This window comes from Cyprinus carpio, chromosome A1 (genome assembly GCF_018340385.1).
Source record: "Cyprinus carpio isolate SPL01 chromosome A1, ASM1834038v1, whole genome shotgun sequence".
NCBI lineage: Eukaryota > Metazoa > Chordata > Actinopteri > Cypriniformes > Cyprinidae > Cyprinus > Cyprinus carpio.
The window spans coordinates 15426748-15446330 of NC_056572.1; positions in this window are offsets into that span (position 1 = coordinate 15426748).

A 19583-nucleotide genomic window follows, 5' to 3' on the forward strand; every position below is an offset into this window, starting at 1 on the left:
CACATGTAAGAAATGTTCCTGATTCAACATCATTGATGGACCTGGAACAAACCTAATTTGATTTTATAGTTATGGTCTTGAACAATCAACCAATCATAGAGTGAATAGAATAGAATACCAAGTTATCAGATTCCTCTGATTTTTGAGGTATTAGGGGGTTTGGACTAAGATTGAGTAATTAAGTAATTCCAAGAAAAACAAATGATTTCTGAAACAAAAAACACAGTGATTAAGACCTCCAGTGAATAACAGGACATCTTTGGTATTGTCGGCAGCCTTTAAACTGCAGAGTTGAGTTTGCACCAAAAAAAAAAACCCTCTCTGCACGTGCACACCTTCCCATTTCCTCACAATAATCACTACAATATGTGGTTTCATTACAGAAACTACAGGGCCCTATAGATGGGATGGAAAACTTATTCTCAGCCAAGTTCATAAGACAGGGAAACAATCGCATCTAGACACCTAAGAGCTTAAAGCTTTTTGTAGAAGATGCAAGGTAATTTGCTCTTTGGATCTAGACAGTCAAACTCCTCTCTGCGGCATATTGACACTGACAGTGATTTACATTGACAAAGTAACTGGAAGGTGAACAAGGAATGTGTAAAAGCTCAAAAGTGAGATGGAATAAAGCTGACAATGAACTTTAAGATGTTGCATTGCAGTACTCCACAACAGTTATTATATTAGGGAAGGAAGATTGATATACCAAACCATTCTACAAACACTGTATACACAAATGACACTATTTTCCCAGCTCCTCCAGCTTATTAAATGCATGGCGTGGAAGACCTCTGCAATGAATTAATTGAAGGGCACCACTGCTTTATACTTGACATTAGAAGTGCAGCCAAATAAACACTGCTTCAAGATGCACATCAGACATTTAGCTCCAAATCTGGGTGCCCCAGAAAAATAATGAAGGATGGAGCCAGTCACTTTTTCCATGTGCACGAGATTGATTAATTTTTATGATTGTTTGTTAGTTTTAAAGGGACAGGTGGATTACATTCATTTATCACCTCCATTTGTGCTGGGATACAGGCCTTTGGCACGATCCCTCGTGTTCTCATTTCAAATGCGCACAGTGTTGAGCGCTTGAATTTGGCTCTTTGAGGCCTTGGGTTTGCTCTCATCAGACATACACTTATCATCATCCCAGAGTTGAAGGTTTTAGGTGTTGCCTGAAGCAAGACACAACTACTTTTCTTCTTCTTTTTATTTCTCTTTCAGTGAAATTAATTCCCTGCAATGAAATCAAGAAAAATGATGAACAGTATCCAGAAATGTTGATAAAAAATATAATTAAAAATAATTTTTCATTATATTTAATTCATTCATTAATTACTGAAGTATACATACAATTTCAATACAATTAAAAGTATTTCACCAAATATTTGAAGAGTTTGGTTCCAAAACTTTATAAATCCATTTTGATTAAAATATTGAGTAAAAATGTGTTTTCTTTACCAAGAAAGTTGCAAAATGAAAACCACTATTTTCTGTTTTAAACTTTCTCATAGCATCTTTAGGTTATAATAACATTAAAAATTCAAATCCAGATTTTTATTTTCAAATATTTATTATGCAAACTGATATTTTTCCCCCCAAAATGCAATAAATCCATTGAATCAATCTAAAAGTTATTATTATTATTATTATTTTCATATTGAAACTGTTGAAGATACACAACAAAGTAAGCTGATCCACATATGACACCCTCTGAACTTGGTCAGTACTAATCTTTTTAATAGCTTACATTTCTTCCCCACCGCAGAAACCACCACTGGTTCATCAATGCGGTCAAAATTATAAATTTTTTTTTAGGGCTGCATGATAAATCACATGCGATTGTCATGCACATCTTGTCAGTAATGCCAGTTCTGTGATTAGTAGTAAATCTCCATTGTGTGCTTTCAGATGGAGCAGCATTTAATACACAGAGCCGTAGATCACTGACAAGCTACGCAATATCACATTCATAATCGAAGCTGATTCATCTGCGATTATGAACGCGATATTGCGACGCTTGTTAGTTACTGTTTACAATGTGTGGAATGGTGCACTTTGAGTGGATGTATCGCATTCTGCGAGAAGGGAGACTGGCATTTGTCGCGGTTTGGAAAGATAGGGAGAAAACATGACAGAATAGCATGGCGGGTATTGCATTTTGCATAAAATTAAAAGTGTACTTTTCAGTACCGACCATATACAATACTGATTTTGGCGGGAACCTTTTTTTTTTTTTTTTAATGGCTTTTATCACGTTTTGGAACCAAACTCTTCAATTGTTTGTACTATGTATTTTTCTTCTTACTAGAGTAGCCTATCATATATAAACCATTGCTAGCTTACATACAGGACTGAAATCATGTAACCCCTTTTCCACTGGCAGAATGCTGGTGCTGAAGGCAGTTCCCAATTTTTCCTCCATATTCAACGTTTCAACTAAAGAAAAGGGTTTGGGTTTGGAAAATTGGCGATGTTTTTGGGTAATTTATGTTGTAACATTTGACTTCCATGTCTGTGTGTGAATGTGGTCTGGTCTGAGCGAGAGAAGCTCTGACACAAGCAACATTTTGGTGAAAAATTAGTATTTAAGCATTCCTCCAACTTTATCTAAGCTGATGACAAACCTGGTTTCTAAGACAAACTTTTATTCTGTTGAGGAGGCAGTTCTGGTGTGCTGTAGATCTTTACAGAATGGCTGGAGTCCTGAACCCATGAACAAAGAGAATGAGATTTAATTGAGAACACACCATTCCCAGATTGTCTCCACAAAAAAGAGCTGAGCAAAACTGCAAGAGGTGGAAACCTTCTTACAATTAAACCAGATAGCTGCCATATGCACAGAACAAAACTCCACTAACCTGCACTTTACCACACTATTCATAATGCCCTCTTAACTGCATGTGATGCACGTGATGAAGGTCACCTCTGAAAGCAAGTAATTGTGAAGAGCCATGGAAGTGTGGGAGGGAAATGTAGGAGACTGCAAGAATGAGGAGATGAGATAAATGGCAATATGCAGTTTCAAGACTGTTGTAGGGAATTTGGGCACAGGAAGATGAACCACCTTACATTCATCAGTGAAACTGGCTTCAAAATATGCATCAATATAAACAGTGATTTTGTTATCATTAATGTCTCAATCAGCAGCAACCATGACAATGAGCAATAACATATTTTGTCATTTCTTTGGTTTCTGTTTGTATTTGTGTGTGTGTGTGTGTGTGTGTGTGTGTTGTACTGAGCAACTTGAGCTTTTGGCAAGGGGCAGTAAGACGGAAAACTTCCCCCAGTCCAGAAAAGGAAATAGTAATTTCCTGTAATCAAAAGAGATTTACTGAAGTTAATTGTAAATCTTAAAGACAAATGCAATTTAATAATCTTATTGGAAGTGTTTGATAAAGAAAGCTACACTAGTACTATTGCTTGATCAATCCTCTAGTACTCTAAGTGTTAAAAGGTCAGCGTGTGCATCAACCTGCAGCATTTGTGTTTCAGACATGAATGATTCCTCAAATCATGTGATTCCTCAAAACACAGCATTTTCACCTGCAGGATGATAAAATAATTGAAAATCCCACAGGCACACATTAAATGAGGAACTCGAGCAATATCTAGAGACCAGAAGATCACATAGACACATGGCAGGAAGAAATCACATAGCAGAACACCCCTCACACAGCAAAACCCTACCAAGTGCATAGCAATGCCCTAGCAACCACCCAGAACATCTAATAATTCAGAGAGCAGAACGCCAGCCACTACACAGAAATGCTCTAGCAACACCCTGACAAAACCAGAACTTTCTAGCAATGGCTCTATAACACCAGCTAACAGTCTATTAAACCAACTATAACACCCTAGAAACCACCCAGCAATGCTCTAGCAACATGCTAAAACCTACTGAGAACACTCTAGCAAACACATACCAAAAGAATATTTCATTGATTTTACTGTTACTGTTTGTGGAGTGTTTTATAAAGTCCTACACATAAAATAAAAAATAAATAAATAAAAATCATTGGCATGATTGAACAACAAAAAGATTTTGAGAGAGAGTAGAGAAATTTTTTCAGGTGCAACTTATCAAGATCATTGACCTAGTTTGAAGGAGTTCATGTCTGTTGTCTGTGGGCCATGCATATTTTTTACCTACATTTATGGAGCAAATATCTGTAGGATAGTATTTTCCAAGCCTCCTAGATGCAGATAATCCAATAAAGACAGCTGACTCACAGCAGAGAGTGTACTGATAGAGCATTGAGACAAGGGCGGGTTTAATTAGCAGGATTTCCTAAGCAAGCGTCACTTCTACTATTGTACATACTAAGGGTTAAGGATTTCAACAGTAGTAAGTCTACTTTTTTTTTGTTCTTTTTTTTTCCTGCATGAGGTCACAAACGTAGTCAGTTCTGCCCGTGAGCCTCAGTTATTATTTGTTCTAAACTGTTCTGAGGTTCACTCTACCATGTATATTTTGAGTTTACCGTGGCTCTGGGATTGTTTAGTTGAATCTCTTGAGCATGCATACTGATGCATTCTTCCATTTGCACAGGTGCAGCATCTATGGAAAACTCAGCAGTAGACGTCTTCATCTGTAATTTATGTCAAAAATGTTCCACCTGGTGCAAAGATGTAGAAGTTATATGCTATGTGGTCTTTCACAAGATCTGTTCCTGTCTGTGATGCAGTTCTTTGCCAAAAGCAGTAGGACATATTCTTCCATATTCATCCTTCACCAGCCTACAACAAGACCAAAGTACTCAGTAAGCAGTTATGAATCTGCCTTGGCTACTCCGCAGGCCCAAAGGGACCACGCAGCAATGAAAAGGAAAGTACTTACTAAATACAGAAAACAAACCACAGGCAGTCAAGTTGGCAGGGTTGAAACTAGGTCAGGATTAGTCCTTCTCACTCTCCACTCCATCCTTCCCTCTATCTCTGATAATTACCGTAAATGGGGGACAGAGTAGGGCATCACTGTGAGATATGCTCTGAGCTGTTTATTATCATCAGTGTACATAACATCTGTATACAGTATATTGACACTGTATCAGCTGCTAGCTTTCTAAATCTCAGCAAAGAGAAATAAATCATATAAAACAATATCGGTTGGTCACTAGTCTGTACTATATCAAAATGTATTTTACTGTTTTGCAAATGATCTAGTTGCTGAATCAATTAGCAATCATCATAAAGCTCAAGACCCTTAGATTAATTTACCACATAACCTATGTCAAAATGTACTTAAACTCCTGAGAAAAATAAAGATTTGTCTTGAAACACTGTACTGGAATTCAGGAAGAATTAGAGAGCACAAAACAAAGAGAAAATTGCAGGACAAATCTTTTGTTAAACTCATTGAACCTGTGGCGCCTCACTGTTTTCTTGTGGCTTTATGATTGACATGGTAAATAGAGTGATGGCTACAAACTGAATAATTTAAATATTAAATATTGTGAACAATTCATGTTCAGAGGCAGCATGGAGCCTCAAAGGAATATGCCAGAGTATAGATCACACAATAGAGACCAGATCCAGACACACTACCCACGGAGCAGGGCCTGAAAACCATGGTGAAAACAACAATAGATCAAAGGCCTGCTCTTTGCTGACTCAGGGAAACATTCATGGTTTTTAGAATGTTTATGTGAGTTTGTGTGAGAGAATGGGGATGGAGAGAGCGGGTCATATATGGAGGCCAATGCAGAAGACACATAACAAGGAATGGGATAGAAAGAAGAGGATGTTATTGAATATGTAGACACTCATTTGTTTACTTGTGTGTCCTCCTTGTTTACAAGACTACATTCTTGATTAGAGACAGTTCTGTATCCTCTCAGATGACACATTTGGGTCCTCCTCAAGAGCTCAGATATTCCCTCTGTTTCTCAATGAGGTCCCTCGAGAGATGGAATTGCAGAAACTGCACATTGACCTCACAGCCTTGGACTGGCACAGGGCAGAGGGGTAGTACGGGATATGGACCAAAAACCCTGCGGCCTTCCAGCCAGTTCTGGCAGGTGATGAAAGCCACCGGTCCGAAGTGAGGTGTCTGTTAGGAGATAAAGACCAGGAGGTGAAGGGGGATGGCAACTGCCAATAGAGGTGGCTACACTGTGGGCACACTGAGGCCCCATTAAGCAGCTCCTTCACAAAGCGTTCCTGTCAGAGCTGCCATTATCTTCTTCTGGCAGAACTTCAATGAAGGCCTTATCACCCTAATGGACACAAGAGGAGGTGCTGACAACAGTGCAAGCCCCAACCCCCGTCCCTCATCCACCCTTTTCAACCATCATTACCCTGCTCTCGATTGCACCATGCATAAGGAAAAGACACTCTGACCCCTATAGCTACAGTATAGAGATGTTGGATACACTTAAGCTATTTGATCTTTAACTGGAACCTTAATATCCATGTCCGTAATCTCTAATATGGATCAGTGATAGCAGTATTCCCTAGCTTCCTTGTTTTAAGTATAAGTATAGGGATAAACATTTTAAGGATTAGTAGCTTATGTTATTCAAAGGGAAAGCGAGTGTATGCATCATGTCGGTTATGACCCTGGAGACCTGTAATTAGAATAGTGAATACTTCCTTCCTGTGGACACCAGTAGATTCTCCATTCAGCCCTTGCAGCTCCAGGGCAGTGATTCTCCAACATGGATCTGTTTACTTGGGTGGTCCATCAAGTAAAGAGGTTGCAAGCAGCAGGCCATTTTCTTAGCATTGGTGAATAGCACACTAGAAGAACTTGTGTCTCAGGTCAACAACAATTTTTTATAGAAGAAACCAAAGTGAGCTGAGAAATACTGGGAATAGCAATGCACAACTTGTTTATGCATACAACAGACAAATCTGCTGCTGGAGTCCTTGAATGGGGACTGCTTCTTGATCCGTACATGATGGAATCTTCTGCGTCTTTCACAGCAGGGCCACTTCCCTTGACTTCTCTGGAGCTGCCCTCCACTCTTTCAGACTCAACAAGCGTGGAACCCTACAGTGTACAAAATAGAAGGGTATGCCAAGGAATACAGCATTATTGGGGCAAGCCCTAAGCCAAAATACACTCTATTCTTCTTAGGGAATGGCACCCTAGGGTTCTGGCAAACAACATCAGGTGTGCTTGTAATTTGTTGGAGCAATTTTTTTTTTTTTTTTTTGCAGTATTGCGGTTGGGTCTAACTAGAGCAGAATGAAGCATAGTCCCCATTCCTCATGCAGCTTGCAGGGACAAAAGTATATGGCAACACTAGAGTCCCTGGAGATCAGCACACAAAAATATCAGAGCAATTCACGAGAACACCAATGTGATGACCAGCCGGTCTTCACTTTGAGAGTCTTGCAAAATAATGACTCATAATAATGCAACAATAACTGTTGGCTTATGAAAGTGCAATCAAGTGCTCCCCAAACCTATCACTCAATCAGCGCTCTGGCTAATTCTCCAGCTCTTGCCATCTTGGTTTTGGTGAGAACTTGGAGCACACTCAAGTTTCCAGCCATGCTATCAAAGGGGCTCAGATTTGATGCGTGCGGTCTGTTGTTTTCACTCAAGGGAGAACAGTTTTGCATGATGAAAAAGCAGAGAAATCCATTTACCTGTTTCATACAATCCAGAGAGCAAAAAGTACTGTGACTATACAGGTAAAAATCATGGATTCTTCCTGAATTTTTTTTTTCTTTTTTTTTTTTAGGAAGAATGGATGCTATTGCTTCACCCTGAAATAAACATTGTGTCATTATTTACTTGCCCTCATGTTGTTCCAAACTTGTATAATTTATTTCTTCTGCCAAAAACAAAATGAGATTTTAATGAATATCCAGTTGGGCAAATGAGTTAATTCAATGGCAACAACATAATTTGTAAGTAATGCTATAGTAAATCATGGTGGCTGCCATTGCTTCCATGTGCACATTCATGAGATCACATGTTCATGTGACATCCAAATTATAACAGAAAGTACATGTATGCTCTGTTGCTTTTAACTATAAAACATTTATTCAGACATTTAGAAATGAGATTTGAGTGTCCAATTAAGTTTTGGAGCTGCTGTTTGTGTATTTGTATACATACAGTATGGATACATACTGTAATCAGGATCATAAATGTGGTATGTATCATGTCATTACCACACCCACAAACAGGGGTTCTTATTCTACCAGCAGTGTGTGTGGTGGGTCAGTCTCGGTTCCAACATAGCTCTGGAGTAGCTCATATTTAAGTTATCTCTTTTTCTTTCTGTAATCTCTGAGCTGTTATCTTTTCATTGTGCCACTAGTCTCTGTAGGTTTTCTTTCTTGTTCTTTTTTCTCTCTCAAGAGATGGATTGGGATGATTACCTCTGTTTCTCTTTCATCATCACAGGGCTCAACGATATGAGAAGTGCATCCTTCCATGCCCCACCATAGTTTCTTATGTTGTTTCAGCCTTGTTGCTGTCTGCCCAGAGTGTTTCACTTTGACATGAACTTGCAAGTTTCTTGAAAGTGTTTCTCCTAGAGAGCAAAGACAATAAATGCTGATCAAAAGGACACTTCCTGAGATAAATACATTGTAATTCTCACGTGTCTCCTGTAGAGTTTCACAAGGGTCTGGTCTAAACTTCTAAATACAAACTGCTCAAAATGTAACTGTTCATCCAAGAACAGACCAGCTGTGCATCTCTGTCCACATGACACTGAACAGCTGCTGGCATGTATCAGCTTGCACCTGTAAAAAAAAGATCTGTGAGACCCCTAGTGGAGACAAGGTGTAAACTTGTGGTAAACCCATGCATACATGGTAGAATACAGTTATCCGTTTTATAGAACATATGGTAAGATCTGATCTTATTTTTCAAAACCATAAACCTAAAATGACAAACAACAAAGCTTCAGCTATTGACTCTGAAATACAATTTTGACATTGTCAACAAGGCCTAACTCTTCTGGTCCACCTTAAGAGCCTGCAGGTCTGCAGTACGTTACCATTGTCTATAGATGGCAGTGTGAGACTGTCCAAAAATAAATTTTTATGGGACTTGTGGAGATGAGGGGCAGATCTTCATTTAAGGTGGTCTGGAGAGGTTTCTGTGTCCTGATAATGAGATGATCTTCTCAGAAACCTGAAAAGTGAATCTTGAAGAACAATTAATGTAGTAAATACACTAGTGATCACTTTCCTTCTCTAGTTAACAGCAACCTTTTTAATTGTGTTACCAGTGATTCAGAATGTGTGGTCAACACTGTTGCATTGATCACCTTGACCTCAACAACAAAGTTGTTGAAACTAAGAGGCTAGTTGTGTGTGTGTGTGTGTGTGTGTGTGTGTGTGTGTGTGTGTGTGTGTGTGTGTGTGTGTGTGTTTACTTGGCTATAATTTATAGTAATCTGACAAAATCTCTCTTGAAAACAAAATATTAGGCCAATTGTCAGGAGAATCTGCAGAACTGTCATTAAAACAAATACACAAGTGCTTATTTAGACAAATGTGTTTATTTTTTAATCCAGTAAAAAATGAATCATTTAATTTATTACTTTGATGTATTTGGGTGACTATTGAGAGTCTAGTTCTTATATTTGACAGGATTTTGGTTTTAAAGGGATTTATTGCTAGTGTTCTGTCACTGACAATAATGTGTGTTTGCTTCAGAGTGCCTGTCTGTGCTTGTTTGCAATCTCATGTATAGAGTGTGTTTGTCCATGTGTGTTTGTGTGTTTATTTACCCTATGCCCCCTGCTGAGAGAGAGGTCATGTCCATGGAAACTACGCTGTGTGTCTGGAGCCAGGTTGTCAGCTACCATCCTGTGTGATAATAGAGGGAAGCAAGGCGACAGTAACTACAAAAAAAAAAAAAAAGCGATATTTGGCTGATTCACAGGGTCACACAATCCATGACTAAACACACACACGTTACCAGCCTCTTTCACTATGAGTATCAGTTTTCTGTCCAAATGCAATTTAATTATGTATATATATATATATATAATATATATATATATATATATATATATATATATATATAAATTATTTTTTATTTTTTAAAGAAACTAATACCTTTATTCAGCAAGGATGCATTAAATTGATCAAAAGTGAAGAGTAAATACATTTATAATGTTATAAAATATTTATATTTCAGATAAATGCTTCTATCTATCAAATAATCCTGAAAAAATAAAATGTATCACTGTTTCCCAAAAATTTTGAAGCAGCACAACTGTTTTCAACATTGATAATAACCAGAGATTGGAACCCTAGGGTTTACGTTTTACAATAAATTCACACATAACAGTTTTTTTTTTCTTTTTTTCTCAGTTTTAATTTAAAAAAAAAATCACAATATTACAGTTTTCACTGCATTCTTGATCTATTAAATTCAAACTTGGTGAACAGAAGAGACTTCTTTCAAAAGCATAACATTTTTATTTTATTTATTATTATTATTTTGTTTTACAAATTCCAAACATTTGAATGATACCATATACATACCACATTACAGACACTTTATTTATATACGTTTGGACTAAAGAGCAGCAGATAACATACAAAGAAATTAACACAAACCCTGGATAAATACAGCAGCAGGAAGTTTGACTCTCAGATCTGGGAAGAGTTTTGGATCATTTGACATCAGGTCATGCGGTAGATCGACCCTCCCAGGTTAATATTATCATCTTATTTTTTACCATCAGGATATGAGGTATTTCCACATCATCTTCCGTCTTTTTACAATGCATCTGTATCCATATAAATTCAAGAAGAGGAAACGGCTGGATGACTCAAATGCTCATTGTAAGAAGTGTTGCTGTTTCCTGCTGTAACATCACACTAAAGCTGCAGCCGAACCCATGTTTCCTGTTAAAGAAGATCTTGCAGACAACTTGGAACCACATTTGTTTCTACTAAACAATAACAGTATTAAATCACTCCTATGACATTATAGATGCATGATTTCAATGCACTCATGAAGCTGAGATAATGAAATATTGCAAAATACACTGTAAATCAGCATCATCTGACAGTCACCTGCCCTACATTACTTATGTGATGTTTGTCTGATTTCTTAATATTTGTATTTTAAGGGACTTCGCCTTATTTTCCCTCTGTTGTTATTTACATTTACAATTTTAGTTCATCTTTGAAAGTTAAACCTAATCTTGAAATATTGAATATGCATGAATATTCATATAATGTGGCATGACGTTCACTCGATTGTCCTGGTTTGCTGAAAGGTAGACGTTAGTAAGCAGACAATAGACATACATACTGTATGCTAGTGAAATGATTTATCAGAGACTTCTGCTTGGTTTTATTGTTCTTTCCACTGCTGCCAAGCAAAATCAAACTATAATATTTGTGATACTCTGGTCTCAAATATGGCTATATCTAGATAAAACTCATTCCCATGATGTTAGGATGTTGCAGATTTTCTGAGTGGTTGCCTAAGCATTACTATGCATTGCTAGGTGGTTTCCAAGGTGTTGCTATGCAGTTGCAAGGGGATTTATAGGGTTTTCTGAGTGTTTGTGTGAGCATTACAGTGCAATTGCTAGGGTGTTCTGGGTGGTTTCTACTGTGTTTTTAGTATGTGCTTTCTGAGGTGTTTTTGGGTGGTTTTCTAGGGTGTCCTGAGTGTCTCTCTCTCTCTCTCTCTCTCTCTCTCTCTCTCTCTTTCCCTTGCATATGAAAAGAGTTCTCCCTCGCATCTGATCTGTGGTTTGTGTTCCTCTTTCAGTGTGCGTCTGTGGGATATTTTCACCTGTTTTCTGGTCCAGCAGGTAAAAAATGGTTTGATCACTTTGCAAATTACCAGCACATTCTCCTCAACAACACACATGATTAAGTAATCATTCATGTATAAAGCACCATATCAAGCAGGATTTATAATTACTAACATATTTGGTTTGTAGAGTATCCCGCTCATCTCTAACAGTACTTTTTCTCTTGTCTCTTAATCATCAGACCACACAGGCTCTACATCAACACCATTCTAACTGGCTCTCCTTTCATTCAGCAGTCAGGATCATCCTCTTCATCAGTCACATTGTCTTCAGCACCAGAACCTCATACAACACACCATTGTCCTCCACCCCTATTGTCAGACAGAGATAGAGACATGGCATGCTAGAGAACTCAAACTCAAGTGCCCTATTGTCTTCACGTACACGTTCCTCTCACTATAATGTGCTGAAGTGTATTTCAGTCAGTCAAGCGTTTCCTTTCTGTAAGCCAAGAGATGGCAGCTTGTCATAGCGCCACTGATAATAAAGGATGGTTTGCCATCCTGGGTCGATCTGACGCCAGTGACCCTCAGCAGGCACTGAGCAGACACTAAACTCTGTGTGGTCCTGTCTCACAGCTCGCTCTTAATAAGGGCTTTGTCTTGGCTGTATAAGACAGTACAAAGAACATGTCGAAGACCTATGGGCACATTTGAGCATCTATGAGTAAATTTATTGAGGTGATTGCTATATTCAAGGGGCATAGAGGAGAAACAATAATGTAGAGTATGTGGAAAATAATGTTTTTTTTTTTTAACCTTAAACTTTTTCATTAAACTGTAACATTTCATTAAACCAAATACACAAAATAATGTTCTTTTTAGCAGTATCATATGACCCATTTAAATAACATGAGTGTGGATTTAGATGGCAGGCACCAGACTAGAGTAAAGAGACTACCGAATAATTTTAATCATACAAAACAACTGCTTTCATTCAAGGTTAATAAAGTTAAAGGGGACCCATTATGCAAAATTCACTCTACATGGTGTTTTAACATGAATGTGTGTTGGCAGTGTGTGTACACAACCACCCTATAATGATAAAAATCCACCCACTCCTTTTTTTATATAATCCCCATGAATCATAAGCAATGTCTCAGAACAAGCCTTTGTGTCTGTGTGTGTGTCTCAGAACAAGCCATTCACATAATCTCCACAATGTGACGTCACATTGTACAGGCCCCACCCATGACTGTTGAAGGACACTGCTCTATTAGCATAGATCCCATCCTGAGTGGGCCATCCTGAGTGATTTCTATCTAGAACTAACATCAAAAGTGCAAAAAGTTAGTCAGAAATATACATTTACACACAAAATGACACCAAACATAAATTTCAGACGCCATCTTTATTTTTTAGCTCAACCATCATGGAATGGAATGCACAGGATTGTGGGATAACAAATGCAGTGAAGTATATATCTATGCTGCCTTCAAAAATTGATCAGATGAATGTATTTCATGAGAAAAGAAGTGAAGCTAACTTTAGATTTGGACGTGCCTTGATTCAATTAAATTCAATTCAATTCAAGTTTATTTGTATAGCGCTTTTTACGATACAAATCATTGCAAAGCAACGTTACAGAAAATCAAGTTTCTACAATATTTAGGAGTAGCTTATCAGTGGTAACTGTCAGTTTATGTGCATATGACAGAAATGTTCAGAAAAATCAATAAAAGACGTAAACAAACAGACGATTAACACTATTAACAGCAATTATGCAATCAAACTTATAGCAAAATGTGGTAGTTCTGTATGTTGTCTCTGGGCTAGCATCATCTGGAGTCCTCTGAGGGGTTGGCATCATCTCTTCTCAGGTGTTCTGGATCCAGACTGGAGCTTGTGCACATCCTAGTTACAAAACAGAGAAACAAATAGAGATATAATTAGCGTAGCTGCTGTTCCAGCCAAGTAAAATTAATTAGTTTAACCCAAGCTAAAGAATAATAATGCGCATTTGATCAGATATAACTGCAGTCCAAAATTGTGAGATGTATTATTTGAATGCTTGGCCAAAGAGGTGTGTTTTTAATCTAGATTTAAACAGAGAAAGTGTGTCTGAACCGCGAACATTATCAGGAAGGCTAATCCAGAGTTTGGGAGCCAAATGCGAAAAAGCTCTACCTCCTTTAGTGGACTTTGCTATCCTAGGTACTATCAAAAGTCCAGTGTTTTGTGACCTTAGGGAGCGTGATGGATTATAGTGTGGTAGAAGACTAGTTAGGTACACAGGAGCCTTATAAGTAAGTAATAATATTTTGTAACTGATACGGAACTTAATAGGTAGCCAGTGCAGAGATTGTAAAATTGGGGTAATATGTTCATATTTTCTTGACCTGGTAAGGACTCTAGCCGCTGCATTTTGGACTACCTGTAGCTTGTTTATTGAGGATGCAGGACAACCACCTAGCAGTGCATAACAAAAGTCCAGTCTAGAGGTCATGAATGCATGAACTAGCTTTTCTGCATCAGAAACAGGTAACATGTTTCGTAGCTTGCCAATGTTTCTAAGATGGAAGAATACTGTTTTTGTAACATGGGAAATACGATTTTCAAAAGACAAGTTACTGTCTAATATAACACCCAGACTTTTGACAGTAGAGGAAGTAACAGTACATCCGTCTAACTGAAAATTGTAATCTACGAGATTCTATGTTTTTTTTTGAGCCGCAGTCTACAGTGAGCCGTGTCCGGCTTGAATGAGTAGAGGCTTGATAATGGTGCGGCAGGCGGATTCTATGAAGGAGCACCTTCATAGAAACCTTGGTCTTGCAGCAACCTCATGTGACGACCCCGGGCTGGACGCCGCTTCAATAAGTAATATCTCTGTCTTACCTGAATTTAATAGGAGAAAATTATTGGTCATCCAATCGTTTACATTTTTAACACTCTGTTAGCTTAGATAATTTAGAAGTTTCATCTGGTCTCGTTGAGATATATAGTTGAGTATCATCAGCAAAACAGTGGAAACTAATCCCGTATTTTCTAATGATATTACCAAGGGGCAACATGTATATTGAAAATAGCAGAGGACCTAGGACAGATCCTTGTGGCACTCCATATTTTACTGGTGATAAATGAGATGACTCCCCATTTAAATAAACAAAGTGGTAGCGATCGGACAGGTAGGATCTAAACCATCTTAGAGCCTGCCCTTGAATACCTGTATAGTTTTGTATTCTATCTATGAGTATGTCGTGATCTATGGTGTTGAACGCAGCACTAAGATCAAGTAAAACTAGCAATGAGATGCAGCCTTGGTCTGATGCAAGAAGCAAGTCATTTGAAATTTTAACAAGAGCTGTGTCTGTGCTATGATGGGGCCTGAAACCCGACTGAAAATCTTCATAGAGATATTTTTATTTTTATTTTTTATTTTTGCAGGAAGGAGCACAATTGAGCAGACACAACTTTTTCTAAAATTTTAGACATAAATGGAAGATTTGAAATGGGTCTGTAATTTGCCAGTTCACTAGGATCTAGTTGTGGTTTCTTAATAAGAGGCTTAATAACCGCCAGCTTGAATGGTTTTGGGATGTGACCTAAAGATAACGACGAGTTAATAATATTGAGAAGCGTTTTTTCTTCTACAAGTATCAACTCTTTCAGTAATTTAGTGGGTACAGGATCTAATAAACATGTTGTTGGTTTAGATGCAGTGATAAGTTTATTTAGCTCTTCCTATCCTATAGTTGTAAAGCACTGCAGTTTATCTTTGGGTGCGATGGATAAAACTAAAGTATTAGATGCTGTAGAATCTACATTTGTTATTGTATTTCTGATGTTATTTATTTTATCAGTGAAGAAATTCATAAAGTCCTGGCAGTTTTTAGAGCCTGTCTATAGCTAGACATACCGTTTTTCCTAGCAATTCTAAAAACTTCCAAGTTAGTTTCTCTCCATTTGTGCTCAAGACTACAAGTTTCTCTCTTGAGAGAGTGGGTATTACTGTTGTACCATGGCACAGTACGTTTTTCTCTAACCTTTTTCAATTTGATGGGGGCAACAGCTTCTAATGTATTAGAGAAGATAGTGCCCATGTTGCCAGTCATTTTGTCTAGTTCATGTGTATTTATGGGTACACAGAGCAGTTGAGATAAATCAGGCAGGTTATTTGCGAATCTGTCTTTGGTGGCTGGAACAATAGTTCTGCCCGGACGATAACGCGAAGCCATATAGTTATTATCATCAATACGCAGAATGCACGATACAAGAAAATGGTCAGTAACATCATCACTTTGAGGTACGATATCTATATCAGCAAGATCGATTCCATGCGATATAATTAAATCTAGCGTATGATTAAAATGATGAGTGGGCCCGGTGATATTTTGCTTTACTCCAAAACAGTTTAATAAGTCAGTAAACGCAAGTCCTAATGCATCATTTGTATTATCAACGTGAATTTTAAAATCTCCGAAAATTAGCGCTTTATCAACGGTAACCAATAGGTCTGAGAGGAAATCTCCAAATTCTTTTAGGAATTCTGTATACGGCCTTTGTGGTCTATACATAGTAGCCAGATGCCTTCCTACCTTGGGATGCATTCTCCAAAGGCAGCATTTTAAAGCTTTTGGACGCAGCCCTGAAGGGCCAGAGCCTTGCAGAGTTTAGATTCAACTCTAATTAAACACACCTGATCCAACTAATCAAGTCCTTCAGGCTTATTTGAAAACTACATGGTATATGTGTTGGAGCCTAGTTGGGACAAAACTCTGCAGGGCTCCGGCCCTCCAGGAATTGAGTTTGACACCCCTGCACTAGAGCATTTAAAAGCAGCATTCAAGTAAGAAATGACCTCTTATCAAAGCTACAGAAGTTATTCAAACAATATCACTCATATATACACCATATTCATCATAATGTATTATACATAACTACACCATATACATCAAAACCTACTCCATATTACGCTGTTAATGCACAGGTCACTTAATGCACAGGTCTAATATAAACATGCCATTTCGTTGTGTGTATTTGACAGTTTAAGTGCAATAAGACATGAAAGAGAGCAGCGTGTTTTGCTTCCACTCAAAATGGTATAAAAGTAAGGAATTCAATTCTAAAATGATTTATATATATATATATATATATATATATATATATATATATATATATATATATATATATATATATCTTCTGTTAAAACCGTTAAGAAAAGAAAATTATTATACATAAAATACAGTGCAATCAGTTCGGATGTACAGTAGCACAGTGCTCATTCAGTAAACTAAACAGATGTGTTTTCAGTCTAGATTTAAATATAGCTACTGATTTAGCACATCTGATCTCTTCTGGAAGCTGGTTCCAACTGCGGATGGCATAATATCTAAAAGCAGAATCCTCTTGTTTTGAGTTGACCCTTGGCATTTCTAACTGACTTGATCCTAATGATCTGAGTGGTCTATTAGGCTTATATTCAGTGAGCATATCTGCAATGTATTGAGGTCCTAGGCCATTGAGTGATTTTTAAACGAGTAATAATACATTAAAATCAATCCTAAATGTAACTGGAAGCCAGTGTAAGGACCTGAGGACTGGTGTGAAATGCTCAGATTTTCTGGTTCTAGTCAGAATTCTGGCAGCAGCATTCTGGATGAGCTGCAGCTGTCTAATGGTCTTTTTGGGAAGGCCGGTGAGAAGACCATTACAATATTCCACCCTGCTGGTGATAAAGGCATGAACAAGTTTCTTTGGAAACAAAACATTTAATTTATGCAATGTTTTTGAGATGATAGTATGCTGATTTAGTTATTACTTTGGCATGACTACTGAAACTAAGGTCTGACTCCAGAATCACACCAAGATTCCTGACTTGAGTTTTAGTTATTTAACCCATAGAGTCAAGGTATGCATTCACTTTGAGTACTTCATATTTCTTTCCAATTGCAATGAATTCAGTTTTCTCTTTGTTTAACTGAAGAAAGTTTTGACACATCCAACTGTTAATTTTATCAATGCATTGGCAGAGGGAGTCAAGGGGGCTGTAGTAATTTGGTGATAAGTCTAGGTAAACCTGGGTCTCATCTGCATAACTTTGATAGGCAATTTGGTTCTTTATCTTTATTTGACTCAGTGGAAGCATATACAGTACAGACTGAAAAAGAGTGGCACAATAATTGGGCCTTGAGGGACTCCACATGTCATGGATGTCAACTTAGACTTATGATCTCCTATACTCACATAATAACATCTCCCTTCTAAGTATGGCCTTAACCATTTAAGGACCATCCCAGAAAGCCCAACCCAGTTTTCCAGTCTCTCTAGAAGTATGCTATGATCGACAGTGTCAAACACAGCACTGAGATCGAGTAGTACCAGCACTGATATTTTGTCCGAATCATAATTTATGAGATTATCATTTATTATCTTTATGAGCACTGTCTCTGTACTGTGATGTGGTTGGAAACCAGATTGAAAATTGTCCAGGTATCCATTTGAATTTCAGTAGTTGTTCAGCTGATTAAAAACAACCTTTTCACTAATCTTGCCTATAAAAGGAAGATTTGACATTGATCTATAATTGCTCAATATGGTGTTAACCAGATTGCTCTTTTTCAGGAGGGCTTAACAACTGCAGTTTTTTAGAGAGTTTGGAAAAGTCCCAAATACAAGTGAAGCATTTACCACTTCTAAGAGATCTGCTTTTAAATAAATAAACACACTTTTGAAAACACTTTTGTTAGTCTCTCAACAGTAGCAAAAAGAGTGTGAGTGTTGTTCAAATTACTGTTTATAAGGTTTGAGAAGAAGGTCTGCCTAGCTGTGCCTACAGCAGTTCCACACTGAAAGCATGAAGGCTGTCTTTATAGATGCTATAGTGAATTTCAAGTTTTGTCTTCCACCACATCCGCTAAGCTTTTCTGTATTGTCTTTTCATACTATGTACTGCTGTTGAGTTTCTCTAATAAATTATCTGTGGGGTATTTTGAGCTGAAACTTCACAGACACATTCTGGGTACACCTGAGATTTATATTGAAACTTGTAAAAAGAGGCATAATAGGTCCCCTTTAAAGGGATAGTTCACCCAGAGATGCAGATTATCCCTGATTTACTCTCCTCAAACCATTCTACTGTAGGTGTATTTGATTTTATTTTTTATTTTTTCCAGATGAATACAGCCGGAGTTGTATTTAAAAATGTCCTGAATCTTCCAAGCTTTTTTATGGCAGTGAATGGGGGTCGAGATGTTGAAGCTTCTATTTAAAGTATTTATGTTAACACTTCTGTTTAAAAGACTGAAGTTATCTGTTAATATAAACAGCAATTTAACTATGTGTAGATACAAACCCGATTCCAAAAAAGTTGGGACGATGTACAAATTGTGAGTAAAAAAGGAATGGAATAATTTACAAATCTCATAAACTTATATTTTATTCACAATATAATATAGATAACATATCAAATGTTGAAAGTGAGACATTTTGAAATGTCATGTCAAATATTGGCTCATTTTGGATTTCATGAGAGCTACACATTCCAAAAATGTTCCAAAATTCCAAAAATGTGGACAGGTAGCAATAAGAGGCCAGAAAAAGTTAAATGTACATATAAGGAACAGCTGGAAGACCAATTTGCAACTTATTAGGTCAATTGGCAACATGATTGGGTATAAAAAGAGCCTCTCAGAGTGGCAGTGTCTCTCAGATGGGCAGAGGATCACCAATTCCCCCAATGCTGCGGCGAAAAATAGTGGATCAATATCAGAAAGGAGTTTCTCAGGGAAAAATTGCAAAGAGTTTGAAGTTATCATCTACAGTGCATAATATCATCCAAAGATTCAGAGAATCTGGAACAATCTCTGTGCGT